The 15,940-nt window shown below is 44.6% G+C and overlaps 2 pseudogenes; both read right to left on the bottom strand.

Moving 5' to 3' along the window:
- Positions 1-7,636: 7,636 nt before the first annotated feature.
- LOC102995823 (tubulin beta chain-like) lies at positions 7,637-8,748 on the bottom strand (annotated as a pseudogene).
- A 5,610-nt stretch (positions 8,749-14,358) lies between these two features.
- LOC112064699 (tubulin beta chain-like) lies at positions 14,359-15,654 on the bottom strand (annotated as a pseudogene).
- Positions 15,655-15,940: the final 286 nt, after the last annotated feature.

Genomic DNA, 15,940 nt, shown 5'->3' on the forward strand with positions numbered 1-15,940 from the left:
AGGTAGGATTGTATTGCTATAAACTTCCCTCTTAGAACTGCTTTTGCTGCATCCCATAGGTTTTGGGTCGTTGTGTTTTCATTGTCATTTTTTTCCAGGTATATTTTGATTTGCTCTTTGATTTCATCAGTGATCTCTTGGTTATTTAGTAGCGTATTGTTTAGCCTCCATGTGTTTGTATTTTTTACAGTTTCTTTCCTGTAATTGATATCTAGTTTCATAACGTTGTGGTCAGAAAAGCTACTTGATTTCAATTTTCTTAAATTTACCAAGGTTTGATTTGTGACCCAAGATATGATCTATCCTGGAGAATGTTCCATGAGCCCTTGAGAAGAAAGTGTATTCTGTTGTTTTTGGATGGAATGTCCTATAAATATCAATTAAGTCTATCTTGTTTAATGTGCTATTTAAAGCTTGTGTTTCCTTATTTATTTTCATTTTGGTTGATCTGTCTATTGGTGAAAGTGGGGTGTTAAACTCCCCTACTGTTATTGTTTTACTGTCGATTTCTGCTTTTATGGCTGTTAGCATTTGCCTTATGTATTGAGGTGCTCCTATGTTGGGTGCATAAATATTTACAATTGTTATATCTTCTTCTTGGATTGATCCCTTGATCATTATGTAGTGTCCTTTTTGTTTCTTGTAATAATCTTTATTTTAAAGGCGATTTTGTCTGAAATGAGAATTGCTACTCCAGCTTTCTTTTGATTTCCATTTGCATGTAGTATCTTTTTCCATCCCCTCCCTTTCAGTCTGTATGTGTCCCTAGGTCTGATGTGGGTCTCTTGTAGATAGCATATATTTGCATCTTGTTTTTGTTTCCATACAGCCAGTCTATGTCTTTTGGTTCGAGCATTTAATCCATTTCCGTTTAAGGTAATTATAGATATGTATGTTCCCATTACCGTTTTCTGAGTTGTTTTGGGTTTGTTATTGTAGGTCTTTTCCTTCTCTTGTGTTTCCTACCTAGAGAAGTTCCTTTAGCATTTGTTGTAAAGCTGGTTTGATGGTGTTGAATTCTCTTAACTTTTGCTCATCTGTAAAGGTTTTAATTTCTCCGTCGAATCTGAATGAGAGACTTGCTGGGTAGGGCAATCTTGGTTGTAGGTTTTTCCCTCTTGGCACTTTGAATATGTCCTGCCACTCCCTTCTGGCTTGCAGAGTTTCTGCTGAAAGAGAAGCTGTTAACCTTATGAAGATTCCACACAGGCTTCTTGGTGGCTGCAGCAGCACTAGCGTCTCATGCCCATCTCTGGGGTCCGCGCTCATAGCCGCGGCTCGCTCCCGTCTCTGGAGCTCGTTCAGGAGGTGCTCTGAAACCCCTCTCCTCACGCACCCTGAAACAATGGTCTCTTGCCTCTTGGGCAGGTCCAGACCTTTACCCGGACTCCCTCCCGGCTAGCCGTGGTGCACTAGCCCCCTTCAGGCTGTGTTCACGCAGCCAACCCCAGTCCTCTCCCTGGGATCTCACCTCCGAAGCCCGAGCCTCAGCTCCCAGCCCCCGCCCGTCCCGGCGGGTGAGCAGACAAGCCTCTCGGGCTGGTGAGTGCCGGTCGGCACCGATCCTCTGTGCGGGAATCTCTCCTCTTTGCCCTCCGCACCCTGTTACTGCGCTCTCCTCCGTGGCTCCGAAGCTTCCCCCCCCCGCCCACCCCATGTCTCCGCCCGTGAAGGGGCTTCTAGTGTGTGGAAACATTTCCTCCTTCACAGCTTCCTCCCAGAGGTGCAGGTCCTGTCCCTATTCTTTTGTCTCTGTTTTCTCTTTTGCCCTACCCAGGTACGTGGGGAGTTTCTTGCCTTTGGGGAAGTCTGAGGTCTTCTGCCAGCGTTCGGGAGGTGTTCTGTAGGAGTTGTTCCACTTGTAGATGTATTTTTGATGTATTTGTCGGGGGGAAGGTGATCTCCACGTCTTACTCCTCTACCATCTTGAAGTTCCTCTCTCTCTTTGATTTATTATTCTACAGGGTGCTTAATTATAGAATGACAATGGAAAGAAATACATGCAGACTTACATGCCCGAGGTTTGAAGGAATCATTTATGACATTTAGTAGTGAGCCTAAACATGTGAGATACGCTTCCGTTCCGGCCTTACTTTGTTTGGGGTTAGTGTTAGCTGGAATCCTGGGGGAAATTTGGCAAAGAGAATAGTATTGAATTAAAACTTCCCTGGGTCTTCTTAGTCCATTGAACTTAGGAGCAGAAAAGAATGAAAAATTAGTCAATATAGATAGAGAAAAGGCAGCCTGGGCTGTTTATCGTTTAGTTGCTGAGATTCCTCCAGATGTGGGCTCCCACGGGGCCCAGACGCACCCCACAGGTCATAGGAGCCCTCTAAGTTCAGGGATCAGGCCAAGCAGGCTTCGCTAGGCAAATCAGAGGGGCAAAGGCAACAGGGAACAATTAGCTGCATATGCCATTGGGTAGTTGGTATGAAGAGAGTTTTTATGAAGGTTTTAAAGGAACTGATCAAAGAAAAAGAAAAAGATGATTACCACACTTTTCACACACTCGCTCTCTGAAGAGATACCATAAAAGAGACAAGGAGCCTCATTTGCAGTAATTAGAGACACAGTGTCATCTATACATAAATATTTTAGATTTTGGCACATAGAAACGAAATTGAGTTATTTGTAGTGAGGTGGATGGACCTAGAGTCTGTCATACAGAGTGAAGTAAGTCAGAAAGAGAAAAACAAATACCGTATGCTAACACATATATATGGAATCTAAGAATAAGAAGAAGAAGAAAAGGAAGGTCATGAAGAACGTAGGGGTAAGATGGGAATAAAGACACAGACCTACTAGAGCAGGGACTTGAGGATATGGGGAGGGGGAAGGGTAAGCTGTGACAAAGTGAGAGAGTGGCATGGACATATATACACTACCAAACATAACATAGATAGCTAGTGGGAAGCAGCCGCACAGCACAGGGAGACCAGCTCGGTGGTTTGTGACCACCTAGAGGGGTGGGAGAGGGAGAGTAAAAAGCTAATGCAAAACATCAAGTTTTACAAACCATCACATGTGATTAAAGAAATTGCATGTTATGTGGCAAAATAAGATAATTGCAAACGTGGACATAAAATCCAATCTAGGTGCCTGTTATACATCATTTCATTAGAGGGAAAATGTCTAAGAAAGCATCTGTTTCCCCCATGGCTTTCCCTGCAGAAAGGAAAATCTAAGAATTGTAACAAACGACCCTGTGCTTTTTCACTTTTTCCTGATATACAACTAAACTTGATTCAAGACGCTGAATCTTATCTTCAAAGCTCTGACTAAATTATACCTGGACTCATTTTCTAGTGAAGAATGACAATGGAACCACCAAAGTTTTAGAGATTGTAAACTTATTTGGTACAACTTTTCAGGCCCTGAAAATTATGATTTTGAGTCAGATCGGAGAATGACTGTGCTTGTACATAATTGTGTCACAATAACCACACCTTCTAGGTTTACAAACAGATGGATCATCATCACCATCATTATTTCTCTTAGAGCCACGATGGCAGTTGTAAACCAGTGTCCTTGACTTTGCCTCCACAGAGACATTAAACAAAACTTTCTGTCTAAATAATACCTGGGCTTATTTTCTAGTGAAGAATGACAATGGAACCACCAAAGTTTTAGAGATTGTAAACTTATTTGGTACAACTTTTCAGGCCCTGAAAATTATGATTTTGAGTCAGATCGGAGAATGACTGTGCTTGTACATAATTGTGTCACAATAACCACACCTTCTAGGTTTACAAACAAATGGATCATCATCACCATCATTATTTCTCTTAGAGCCGTGATGGCAGTTGTAAACCAGTGTCCTTGACTTTGCCTCCACAGAGACATTAAACAAAACTTTCTTGGCCCCAAACCCTATGGTTATCACCCTGGAGAAAACTTAGAGGTTATCACCTGTAGTTCAGTATCACTCAAGGAAAAATATCTTGTTCATTCAGGTCCAGCAAATTCAGCATTTCAATTGACCTTTACGGAAAGCTATTTTAAATTGTGACAGGGCTTCCCTGGTGGCGCAGTGGTTGCGCGTCCGCCTGCCGATGCAGGGGAACCGGGTTCGCGCCCCGGTTTGGGAGGATCCCACATGCCGCGGAGCGGCTGGGCCCGTGAAGACATGGCCGCTGGGCCTGCGCGTCCGGAGCCTGTGCTCCGCAACGGGAGAGGCCACAGCGGAGGGAGGCCCGCATACCACAAAAAAAATAAAATAAAATAAAGTAAATAAGCTGTCTGGATAAAAATCTATGACATGCAAATAGAACATTTGAGTGTTGCACATATCACCTTATATTGTAATTTATATGTATTATCGATTCCAATATTAGGATCTGATAAACTCTATGAGTGTATTAAGCAGCATTATCTAGTCATAAATTCTCCAGAATCTGTAGTCAATATTAGAAAAAATGGGATAGATTTTACACTTCAGCTAACATTATAATAAATTGAGGACATGCCTTTGTATATATGCACATTTATAAATACAGCAACAATCCATTCATTACCTATAATTCCAAAATATTAAAATTTCTGAAAACTGCAACTAACTTGGTGGCAAAACCTAAACTAACCTGACCTCATTTGACAGCACTATCCAGCCTGAGCTGACATAAGCCTATTTACTGTTCCTTAACTCATTTGATGTAAGTATTAATACTTCTGTAGAAATATCAGTGTGTCTGATTACAGAGTACTATATCGGAGCATGTATTACAAGGAACACATACTGTAAAATGTGTCCCTAGATCCCTTCTAAAATTCAAAAAGTTCTGCATCCCATAATATATCTGGCTACAAAGTTTTCCTAAGGGATTATGGAAATCCCTGTGTATTAGGTATGAATCTCAGTTCCCAAGCTATGGTATGCAAAAAACACATTACTTTCTTTGTTTCCTTTAAAACAACTTAAAAGTTGAATCTGTGTCCCCTAAAGCACTTGACCATGACTGGCAGACCCTCTCCCTCCATGGGTAACTCCCAGGTGGAAAAGCCATACATGGTGCCCACATAGCAGGAGAAGGTCTTATCTCTACTCCACCATGGCTGCCACTTAGCTACCCATGGGGTAACCAACTCATCCTTATTTTCCCAGGACTTTCCTGGTTTTAGCACGGAAAGTCCCATGTCTCAGGAACTGTAGCAGGCAACCTGGACCTTTCTCTCTTGAGGTACACCACGCAGCTTATGGGTCTATTACTTCCTTGGGACACAGTCAAGGAGTGGTTCCAAATCTCAGGTGCTCGTGGAATCCTCAGATCTCTTCTCCCTTGCCATTCTCTCCCCCTTTCCTTGTCTTCAAAAGCATCCGCCTTCTCCCTGCCTTAACCAAGACACTTCCTGTATTTGAGCTTATGTTTTTACAGGTGACAGGAAGAACACTCAATTCAAGTGGCCTCTGCCCTCTTCCCAGTGAAAATATCTGAGACACAGAAGCCCCAGAAGCCTGCTCCAAATGAACATGAAAACACATGAACGAACTGCCCTGTTGCACATAGGTCTATTTTAGAGAAGGTCCTTTCTTTATCAATTGGACAGACCTGAAAGTCTTTGGAGAAAGTGTCTCTGTTCCCATCAATCCTTTATTTGGACAGTGAGGCACTGGCTGTACTAACATCTTACCCTCTTTAGTTGTTTTTTATGCTTTACAGTACCCTTTCACATACATTATCTCATAGCAGGGTGGGTGCTATTATCCTTTCATGTAGATGGAGAAATAAAGACTTGGAGGAGTTTAAATGACATCAGCACCAGCAATCTTCAGATAGTATTTTCTGTCAACTCCAAGCAAATAGTTTTTTAAAAGTCTTAAAAGTCAAATGTTGCCATCCAAATTGCTGCTTTGGTTTCCTAAATTCAGAGGTTTTATCCTTAAAAAAAAAAATTTAAAGGATTCTCCAAGAATTGAAATCCCCAAATACATGTGGTTGGCAAATACAGAAAATAAAAATAAAATTGTACTGCTCTTCTAATCTTGCCAGAGGACAAGAAAACCTTAAATACAACTAGCCACAAATATGTTCAACACACAGCTTATAGTGATGTCACCCAGATACAGTAAACTGCATCTGAGAGAAAGAATGGATTCTTGGATCTGGAAGGAAGTGTATGGTTGTTGGATGCCAACCTGGCAACTGTTTTCACTTTTTCCTTCCTAACAAAATCCCAAGTTTGTTCAGGTACCTACCCTTCTCCATGAACCTCAGGAGAAACTGAGTTCCAGGAGTGGATCTAATTGGCCTAAAGTCAATATCCCTCTTCTTGAGAACTGGCATGTATCCAATTTTGCTTAATAAGACATAAGGAAATATTTGCTGGAAGCTTCTGGAAAAGTTCTTTCACACAGTTAAGAAATACCCAGCGAGCCAGTTTCTCTCTTCCACCTGATGAGAATAAAGAAAGAGTTTGCCCCAGACACTACAGGCAGCCAACCTACCACCCTAAAGGAGCCTGCCTGTGATGATATTGATGGTAGAACAGAGTGATAGAAGTACCTGGGTCCTTGATAAAATCAATGAATCACTAGAGCAGCCAATGCTGAAGCCTGTCTTACCTCTGGACTTTTTTTTTCAATTCCCACTTATTTTTGGCTCTTGGGGCAATGTCATCTTTTCAATATGAAAAAAAGCAGCAAGTTCAACACAACAGAAGTTTGAAGTGTAGAATAGGACAAAACCAAGGGTAGGGGGAAAAAGGCAATAGCAAAAGTAAGAGATAAGATGTTGCCGAAAGACAGATGCTATCCTGTCCCCTCTCTGGGGAATGACATTTAGGTGGCAGCACATACCTTTCCATATAGGTACAGAAGGGCTGATATTAATTTTTTTCTGTAAGAAAAGATAGGCTTGGGGAGGGGCTTTCTGGAGGCTTAGAGACCAAGGCTGGTCTCTCTCTCACTCCTCTTGACTGCCTTTTCCGACCAGGATAAAGGAAGGAATCGAACATTATGAAGGAGGTAAAGTGGAAGAGGGAAGGATCTCCCTTGACAGGGTGGGGGCCTGACCCTTGCAAAAGAAATAGCTCAGGACAGAGCTTGGAGGGAGACTGAAAATGGAGATAATACTGTTAACACCTCCCCTGAAGGTGAGAAACGTGTGGGGAGATATCTGGAAAGTAGGACTTCAATGGTCTGGATGCCCCTCTCCAAAACTCCACCCCTTCCTTGTAGGGACTTCTACCTGCTGCTTGGTTACCTATCACCTGGGCTACCACATGGGTCTAGGCTGGTGTTCATCTATCTGTGTTTTCAGCACACGGTTCTAAATGGGATTTGATGAGACCCAGCTTCTTGGAGAGTTATCTCAAAAACAGAGAGGGAAATGTTAACTGGACAGCTGGGAGGAGTGGGCACTAGAAGGAAATACAGGGTTACCCAGAATGGCAGAAATCTAGGTCCCCCAGAGTGGGGGAACAAACAACAAATATTTACTGAGTTGTTCAACAAACAACAAATATTTATTGAGTGCCTACTATGTGCCAGGCACTGTTCTAGAACCGCCCCCCCCCCCGCAAAAAAAGAGAAAACAAGATAGAGGCAGAAAATGCAAATTCAGAGGGAGAGGAAAGGGGCGGTTAAGGAAGAAGGCTGAGGAGACTGAGAAGACTGGGGTGATGGGGACTCGACTCGACCTTAAGCCTCCTCACCCAAACCCTCCTCCTCTTCTGCGGTGGCGTCCTGGTACTCGGAGATGAGGTCGTTCATGTTGCTCTCAGCCTCGGTGAACTCCATCTCATCCATGCCCTCACCTGCGTACCAGTGGAGGAAGGCTTTCCCGTGGAACATGGCAGTGAACTTCTCTGAGATGTGCTTGAACAGCTCCCAGATGGCCATGCTGTTGCCAATGAAGGTGACCGCCATCCTGAGGCCACGGGGTGGGATGTCACAGAGAGCCATCTTGACGTTGTCGGGGATCCAGTCCACGAAGTAGCTGCTGTTCTTGTTCTGCACGTTGAGCATCTGCTCATCCAGCTCCTTCATGGACATCCGCCCACGGAAGACAGCAGCCACGGTGAGGTCCCCGTCATGGCAGGGATGACAGGCAGCCATCATGTTCTTGGCATTGAAGACCCTCCAGGTGAGCTCGGGCGCAGTGAGGGCCCGACACTGCTGGCTTCCACGGCTGGTTAGAGGGGCAAAGCCAGGCATGAAGAAGTGGAGACGTGGGAAGGGCATCATGTCGCCTGCCAGCTTGCAGAGGTCAGCACTGAGCTGGCCAGGGAAGCGGAGGCAGGGGGTGACACCACTCATGGTGCCTGAGACGAGGTGATTCGGGTCCCCGTAGGTTGGCGTGGTCAGCTTGAGGGTGCAGAAGCAGATGTTGTAGGGCCTGGTTGTCAATGCAGTAGGTCTCATCAGTGTGCCTCACCAACTGATGGATGGAAAGGGTGGCATGGTAGGGCTCAACCACAGTGTTGGACACTTTGGGTGAGGGCACCACACTGAAGGTGTTCATGATGCGGTTGGGATACTCTTCACGGATCTTGCTGATGAGCAAGGTGCCCATTCCAGAGCCCGTGCCCCCCTCCCAGCGAGTGGGTCAGCTGGAAGCCCTGCCGGCGGTCACAGCTCTCGACCTCCTTCTGAACCACGTCCAGGACCGAGTCAGCCAGCTTGGCCCCCTCTGTATACTGGCCCCTGGCCCAGTTGTTGCCTGTCCCAGACTGACCAAGAACAAAGTTGTCTGGTCTGAAGATCTGACCAAAAGGACCTGAGCAAGCAGAGTCCATGGTCCTGGGTTCTAGATCCACCAAGGTAGCACGAGGAACATATTTGCCACCTGTGGCTTCATTGTAGTACACTGAGATGCTGTCCAGCTGCAGGTCGCTAGCCCCATGATAGGTGCTGGTGGGGTCGATGCCATGTTCATCACTGATCACCTCCCAGAACTTGGCACTGACCTGATTGCCTCACTGACTGGCCTGGTTGTGCACGATTTCCTTGTTAAAATTTATTCTAATCTTAATTTAAGATTAATTTATTCTCTTAATTTATTCTAATTTATTCAAATATTTTGCTCACCTTAAGGTGTGTATGGGGCAAGAAAATGATATGTAACTAGTTTTTCTCTGCTGCTGGTCACAGGCTGGAAGGATGGGACGGGCTCCAGAGGCTAGAGCAGCGAGTTCCGAACATGGCAGCAGGAAGGTTCTGAGAGTTGGACTTTCTTTTATGTGAACTAATATTTGTCCTTATTATTCAAGCCAGTTGGAATTGAGTTTTCTGTTCCTTGCAGCCAACAGCATCCTAACTGATATAGAGACCTATTCCTTCTCCAATCTGTCTTCCTTTTACAGATGAAGAAACATGGCCAAGAGAGAAAGTCCCAAGGTTACACAACCAGGATTTGTAAACCTGAGATTAGTTGTAAAGGAAATTGCACAAATGGCTTTCAACATGGGTTAAATAGCTGATTTATAGCATAGTCTGGCTGACACTTAGAACAATAGAAAGCTTTAAACTAGAGTTTACTCAGTAAACTCTAGGGGAACCTAGGGAACCTCAGATAACATCGAGCGGCCCACTGGTGTCCTGGAGTTTCAATCCAGAAGTTCCTTATCCTCCTGCATTGTGTCTGAAGCTCAAGTACCTGGTATGCCCCAGGCAACAAAAAGTTCCATTTAATTACCTTTCACATAAGCCAAGGGCCAGGCTTACGGAGCCAGCTTCTTTCTCTATCTCTCTCTCTCTCTCTTCAAGATTCTACCTTGGCTTCAAGAGTATCAGAATCAAGGTGTCCACAAAGTAGAAACCAGAAGCCCAAGTTGGAGAGAGTTTGGATCCTAAAGACCCTTAAATTTCCGTGGGCTCAAAGACTTCCTCAATGATATCTGTCTTCGGAACATGAAGTCCCAGAAACTAAAGATACATTGTAGATCCGAAGCCACGCCCCACCTCCAGTGTTAGAATGGCTCAGAATCCTTTTGGTTTATGCTTTCTTCTCTCTTTTTCCCACATCTCCCCCATCTCTAGCTTTATAATAGCTGCCACTACAGCTTGGGAAGGGGAAGGAGAAAGGATGAGGGATGCAGTGATGCGTCACTCCCACCCCAGGGCTCAATCCCAGGGTGGGAAACTATTCCATCTCCAAGTTTTTACACGTCTGCTGTGGTTCCAGACTTTAAACTCTCCTCAGTGGCTCTTGATGGCACCAGGTAGTTCTCGGACACAGGGCTCTGTCTGAGAAAAATGGAAAAATGGGCCAGTAAGCCCTCAACCCTCACCCCAATCACCTCGTATCACAAAGCAATTAATCTCAAGTCTCAGGGTTCATGTCAGTGTCATGGGATGCCATTTAGCACTGCCTTTGGGAGTCAGGCCTTTTTCAGGATCTCTCTGCTACCCCTTATCATTTGAACCTTCTTTTTTATTTTTAGTGTTGATAAATGCACTCTTTTAATTAAAAATAACTTTCTGTATTATTTCACAACCTGTTTCCTTTTTCAGTTTGTGGCATTATGTTAAGAGAATGAAATGTGATAGGTGTGGAAAGGAGTATATTCCTTTTAAGGCAGTTAAAGGGACTCTTTGTTGTGCAGGCTGGCACCAAAGCAAGAAGTAGTGGTTATTTTTCATTGACTGTGCTCTGAGACTTTTCCCAGAAGGCTTAATAGGAGATGGTCCTCTTTGAGGGAGGTTGGCAGAATCAGAGGTATGTGCTGTAGTGTCCTTGACTTTGCCTCCACAGAGACATTAAACAAAACTTTCTTGGCCCCAAACCCTATGGTTATCACCCTGGAGAAAACTTAGAGGTTATCACCTGTAGTTCAGTATCACTCAAGGAAAAATATCTTGTTCATTCAGGTCCAGCAAATTCAGCATTTCAATTGACCTTTACAGAAAGCTATTTTAAATTGTGACAATCGCACCTTGGCTGTCTGGATAAAAATCTATGACGTGCAAATAGAACATTTGAGTGTTGCACATATCACCTTATATTGTAATTTGTATGTATTATCGATTCCAATATTAGGATCTGATAAACCTTATGAGTGTATTAAGCAGCATTATCTATTCATAAATTCTCCAGAATCTGTAGTCAATATTAGAAAACATGGGATAGATTTTACACTTCAGCTAACATTATAATAAATTGAGGACATGCCTTTGTATTTATGCATATTTATAAATACAGCAACAATCCATTCATTACCTATAATTCCAAAATATTAAAATTTCTGAAAACTGCAACTAACTTGGTGGCAAAACCTAAACTAACCTGACCTCATTTGACAGCACTATCCAGCCTGAGCTGACATAAGCCTATTTACTGTTCCTTAACTCATTTGATGTAAGTATTAATACTTCTGTAGAAATATCAGTGTGTCTGATTACAGAGTACTATATCGGAGCATGTATTACAAGGAACACATACTGTAAAATGTGTCCCTAGATCCCTTCTAAAATTCAAAAAGTTCTGCATCCCATAATATATCTGGCTACAAAGTTTTCCTAAGGGATTATGGAAATCCCTGTGTATTAGGTATGAATCTCAGTTCCCAAGCTATGGTATGCAAAAAACACATTACTTTCTTTCTTTCCTTTAAAACAACTTAAAAGTTGAATCTGTGTCCCCTAAAGCACTTGACCATGACTGGCAGACCCTCTCCCTCCATGGGTAACTCCCAGGTGGAAAAGCCATACATGGTGCCCACATAGCAGGAGAAGGTCTTATCTCTACTCCACCATGGCTGCCACTTAGCTACCCATGGGGTAACCAACTCATCCTTATTTTCCCAGGACTTTCCTGGTTTTAGCACAGAAAGTCCCATGTCTCAGGAACTGTAGCAGGCAACCTGGACCTTTCTCTCTTGAGGTACACCACGCAGCTTATGGGTCTATTACTTCCTTGGGACACAGTCAAGGAGTGGTTCCAAATCTCAGGTGCTCGTGGAATCCTCAGATCTCTTCTCCCTTGCCATTCTCTCCCCCTTTCCTTGTCTTCAAAAGCATCCGCCTTCTCCCTGCCTTAACCAAGACACTTCCTGTATTTGAGCTTATGTTTTTACAGGTGACAGGAAGAACACTCAATTCAAGTGGCCTCTGCCCTCTTCCCAGTGAAAATATCTGAGACACAGAAGCCCCAGAAGCCTGCTCCAAATGAACATGAAAACACATGAACGAACTGCCCTGTTGCACATAGGTCTATTTTAGAGAAGGTCCTTTCTTTATCAATTGGACAGACCTGAAAGTCTTTGGAGAAAGTGTCTCTGTTCCCATCAATCCTTTATTTGGACAGTGAGGCACTGGCTGTACTAACATCTTACCCTCTTTAGTTGTTTTTTATGCTTTACAGTACCCTTTCACATACATTATCTCATAGCAGGGTGGGTGCTATTATCCTTTCATGTAGATGGAGAAATAAAGACTTGGAGGAGTTTAAATGACATCAGCACCAGCAATCTTCAGATAGTATTTTCTGTCAACTCCAAGCAAATAGTTTTTTAAAAGTCTTAAAAGTCAAATGTTGCCATCCAAATTGCTGCTTTGGTTTCCTAAATTCAGAGGTTTTATCCTTAAAAAAAAAAATTTAAAGGATTCTCCAAGAATTGAAATCCCCAAATACATGTGGTTGGCAAATACAGAAAATAAAAATAAAATTGTACTGCTCTTCTAATCTTGCCAGAGGACAAGAAAACCTTAAATACAACTAGCCACAAATATGTTCAACACACAGCTTATAGTGATGTCACCCAGATACAGTAAACTGCATCTGAGAGAAAGAATGGATTCTTGGATCTGGAAGGAAGTGTATGGTTGTTGGATGCCAACCTGGCAACTGTTTTCACTTTTTCCTTCCTAACAAAATCCCAAGTTTGTTCAGGTACCTACCCTTCTCCATGAACCTCAGGAGAAACTGAGTTCCAGGAGTGGATCTAATTGGCCTAAAGTCAATATCCCTCTTCTTGAGAACTGGCATGTATCCAATTTTGCTTAATAAGACATAAGGAAATATTTGCTGGAAGCTTCTGGAAAAGTTCTTTCACACAGTTAAGAAATACCCAGCGAGCCAGTTTCTCTCTTCCACCTGATGAGAATAAAGAAAGAGTTTGCCCCAGACACTACAGGCAGCCAACCTACCACCCTAAAGGAGCCTGCCTGTGATGATATTGATGGTAGAACAGAGTGATAGAAGTACCTGGGTCCTTGATAAAATCAATGAATCACTAGAGCAGCCAATGCTGAAGCCTGTCTTACCTCTGGACTTTTTTTTTCAATTCCCACTTATTTTTGGCTCTTGGGGCAATGTCATCTTTTCAATATGAAAAAAAGCAGCAAGTTCAACACAACAGAAGTTTGAAGTGTAGAATAGGACAAAACCAAGGGTAGGGGGAAAAAGGCAATAGCAAAAGTAAGAGATAAGATGTTGCCGAAAGACAGATGCTATCCTGTCCCCTCTCTGGGGAATGACATTTAGGTGGCAGCACATACCTTTCCATATAGGTACAGAAGGGCTGATATTAATTTTTTTCTGTAAGAAAAGATAGGCTTGGGGAGGGGCTTTCTGGAGGCTTAGAGACCAAGGCTGGTCTCTCTCTCACTCCTCTTGACTGCCTTTTCCGACCAGGATAAAGGAAGGAATCGAACATTATGAAGGAGGTAAAGTGGAAGAGGGAAGGATCTCCCTTGACAGGGTGGGGGCCTGACCCTTGCAAAAGAAATAGCTCAGGACAGAGCTTGGAGGGAGACTGAAAATGGAGATAATACTGTTAACACCTCCCCTGAAGGTGAGAAACGTGTGGGGAGATATCTGGAAAGTAGGACTTCAATGGTCTGGATGCCCCTCTCCAAAACTCCACCCCTTCCTTGTAGGGACTTCTACCTGCTGCTTGGTTACCTATCACCTGGGCTACCACATGGGTCTAGGCTGGTGTTCATCTATCTGTGTTTTCAGCACACGGTTCTAAATGGGATTTGATGAGACCCAGCTTCTTGGAGAGTTATCTCAAAAACAGAGAGGGAAATGTTAACTGGACAGCTGGGAGGAGTGGGCACTAGAAGGAAATACAGGGTTACCCAGAATGGCAGAAATCTAGGTCCCCCAGAGTGGGGGAACAAACAACAAATATTTACTGAGTTGTTCAACAAACAACAAATATTTATTGAGTGCCTACTATGTGCCAGGCACTGTTCTAGAACCGCCCCCCCCCAAAAAAAAGAGAAAACAAGATAGAGGCAGAAAATGCAAATTCAGAGGGAGGGGAAAGGGGCGGTTAAGGAAGAAGGCTGAGGAGACTGAGAAGACTGGGGTGATGGGGACTCGACTCGACCTTAAGCCTCCTCACCAAAGGGGCGGTTAAGGAAGAAGGCTGAGGAGACTGAGAAGACTGGGGTGATGGGGACTCGACTCGACCTTAAGCCTCCTCACCCAAACCCTCCTCCTCTTCTGCGGTGGCGTCCTGGTACTCGGAGATGAGGTCGTTCATGTTGCTCTCAGCCTCGGTGAACTCCATCTCATCCATGCCCTCACCTGCGTACCAGTGGAGGAAGGCTTTCCAGTGGAACATGGCAGTGAACTTCTCTGAGATGTGCTTGAACAGCTCCCAGATGGCCGTGCTGTTGCCAATGAAGGTGACCACCATCCTGAGGCCACGGGGTGGGATGTCACAGAGAGCCATCTTGACGTTGTCGGGGATCCAGTCCACGAAGTAGCTGCTGTTCTTGTTCTGCACGTTGAGCATCTGCTCATCCAGCTCCTTCATGGACATCCGCCCACGGAAGACAGCAGCCACGGTGAGGTCCCCGTCATGGCAGGGATGACAGGCAGCCATCATGTTCTTGGCATTGAAGACCCTCCAGGTGAGCTCGGGCACAGTGAGGGCCCGACACTGCTGGCTTCCACGGCTGGTTAGAGGGGCAAAGCCAGGCATGAAGAAGTGGAGACGTGGGAAGGGCATCATGTCGCCTGCCAGCTTGCAGAGGTCAGCACTGAGCTGGCCAGGGAAGCGGAGGCAGGGGGTGACACCACTCATGGTGCCTGAGACGAGGTGATTCGGGTCCCCGTAGGTTGGCGTGGTCAGCTTGAGGGTGCAGAAGCAGATGTTGTAGGGCCTGGTTGTCAATGCAGTAGGTCTCATCAGTGTGCCTCACCAACTGATGGATGGAAAGGGTGGCATGGTAGGGCTCAACCACAGTGTTGGACACTTTGGGTGAGGGCACCACACTGAAGGTGTTCATGATGCGGTTGGGATACTCTTCACGGATCTTGCTGATGAGCAAGGTGCCCATTCCAGAGCCCGTGCCCCCCTCCCAGCGAGTGGGTCAGCTGGAAGCCCTGCCGGCGGTCACAGCTCTCGACCTCCTTCTGAACCACGTCCAGGACCGAGTCAGCCAGCTTGGCCCCCTCTGTATACTGGCCCCTGGCCCAGTTGTTGCCTGTCCCAGACTGACCAAGAACAAAGTTGTCTGGTCTGAAGATCTGACCAAAAGGACCTGAGCAAGCAGAGTCCATGGTCCTGGGTTCTAGATCCACCAAGATAGCACGAGGAACATATTTGCCACCTGTGGCTTCATTGTAGTACACTGAGATGCTGTCCAGCTGCAGGTCGCTAGCCCCATGATAGGTGCTGGTGGGGTCGATGCCATGTTCATCACTGATCACCTCCCAGAACTTGGCACTGACCTGATTGCCTCACTGACTGGCCTGGTTGTGCACGATTTCCTTGTTAAAATTTATTCTAATCTTAATTTAAGATTAATTTATTCTCTTAATTTATTCTAATTTATTCAAATATTTTGCTCACCTTAAGGTGTGTATGGGGCAAGAAAATGATATGTAACTAGTTTTTCTCTGCTGCTGGTCACAGGCTGGAAGGATGGGACGGGCTCCAGAGGCTAGAGCAGCGAGTTCCGAACATGGCAGCAGGAAGGTTCTGAGAGTTGGACTTTCTTTTATGTGAACTAATATTTGTCCTTATTATTCAAGCCAGTTGGAGT

This window comes from Physeter macrocephalus, chromosome 6, assembly GCF_002837175.3.
Source record: "Physeter macrocephalus isolate SW-GA chromosome 6, ASM283717v5, whole genome shotgun sequence".
Classification (NCBI taxonomy): Eukaryota; Metazoa; Chordata; class Mammalia; order Artiodactyla; family Physeteridae; genus Physeter; species Physeter macrocephalus.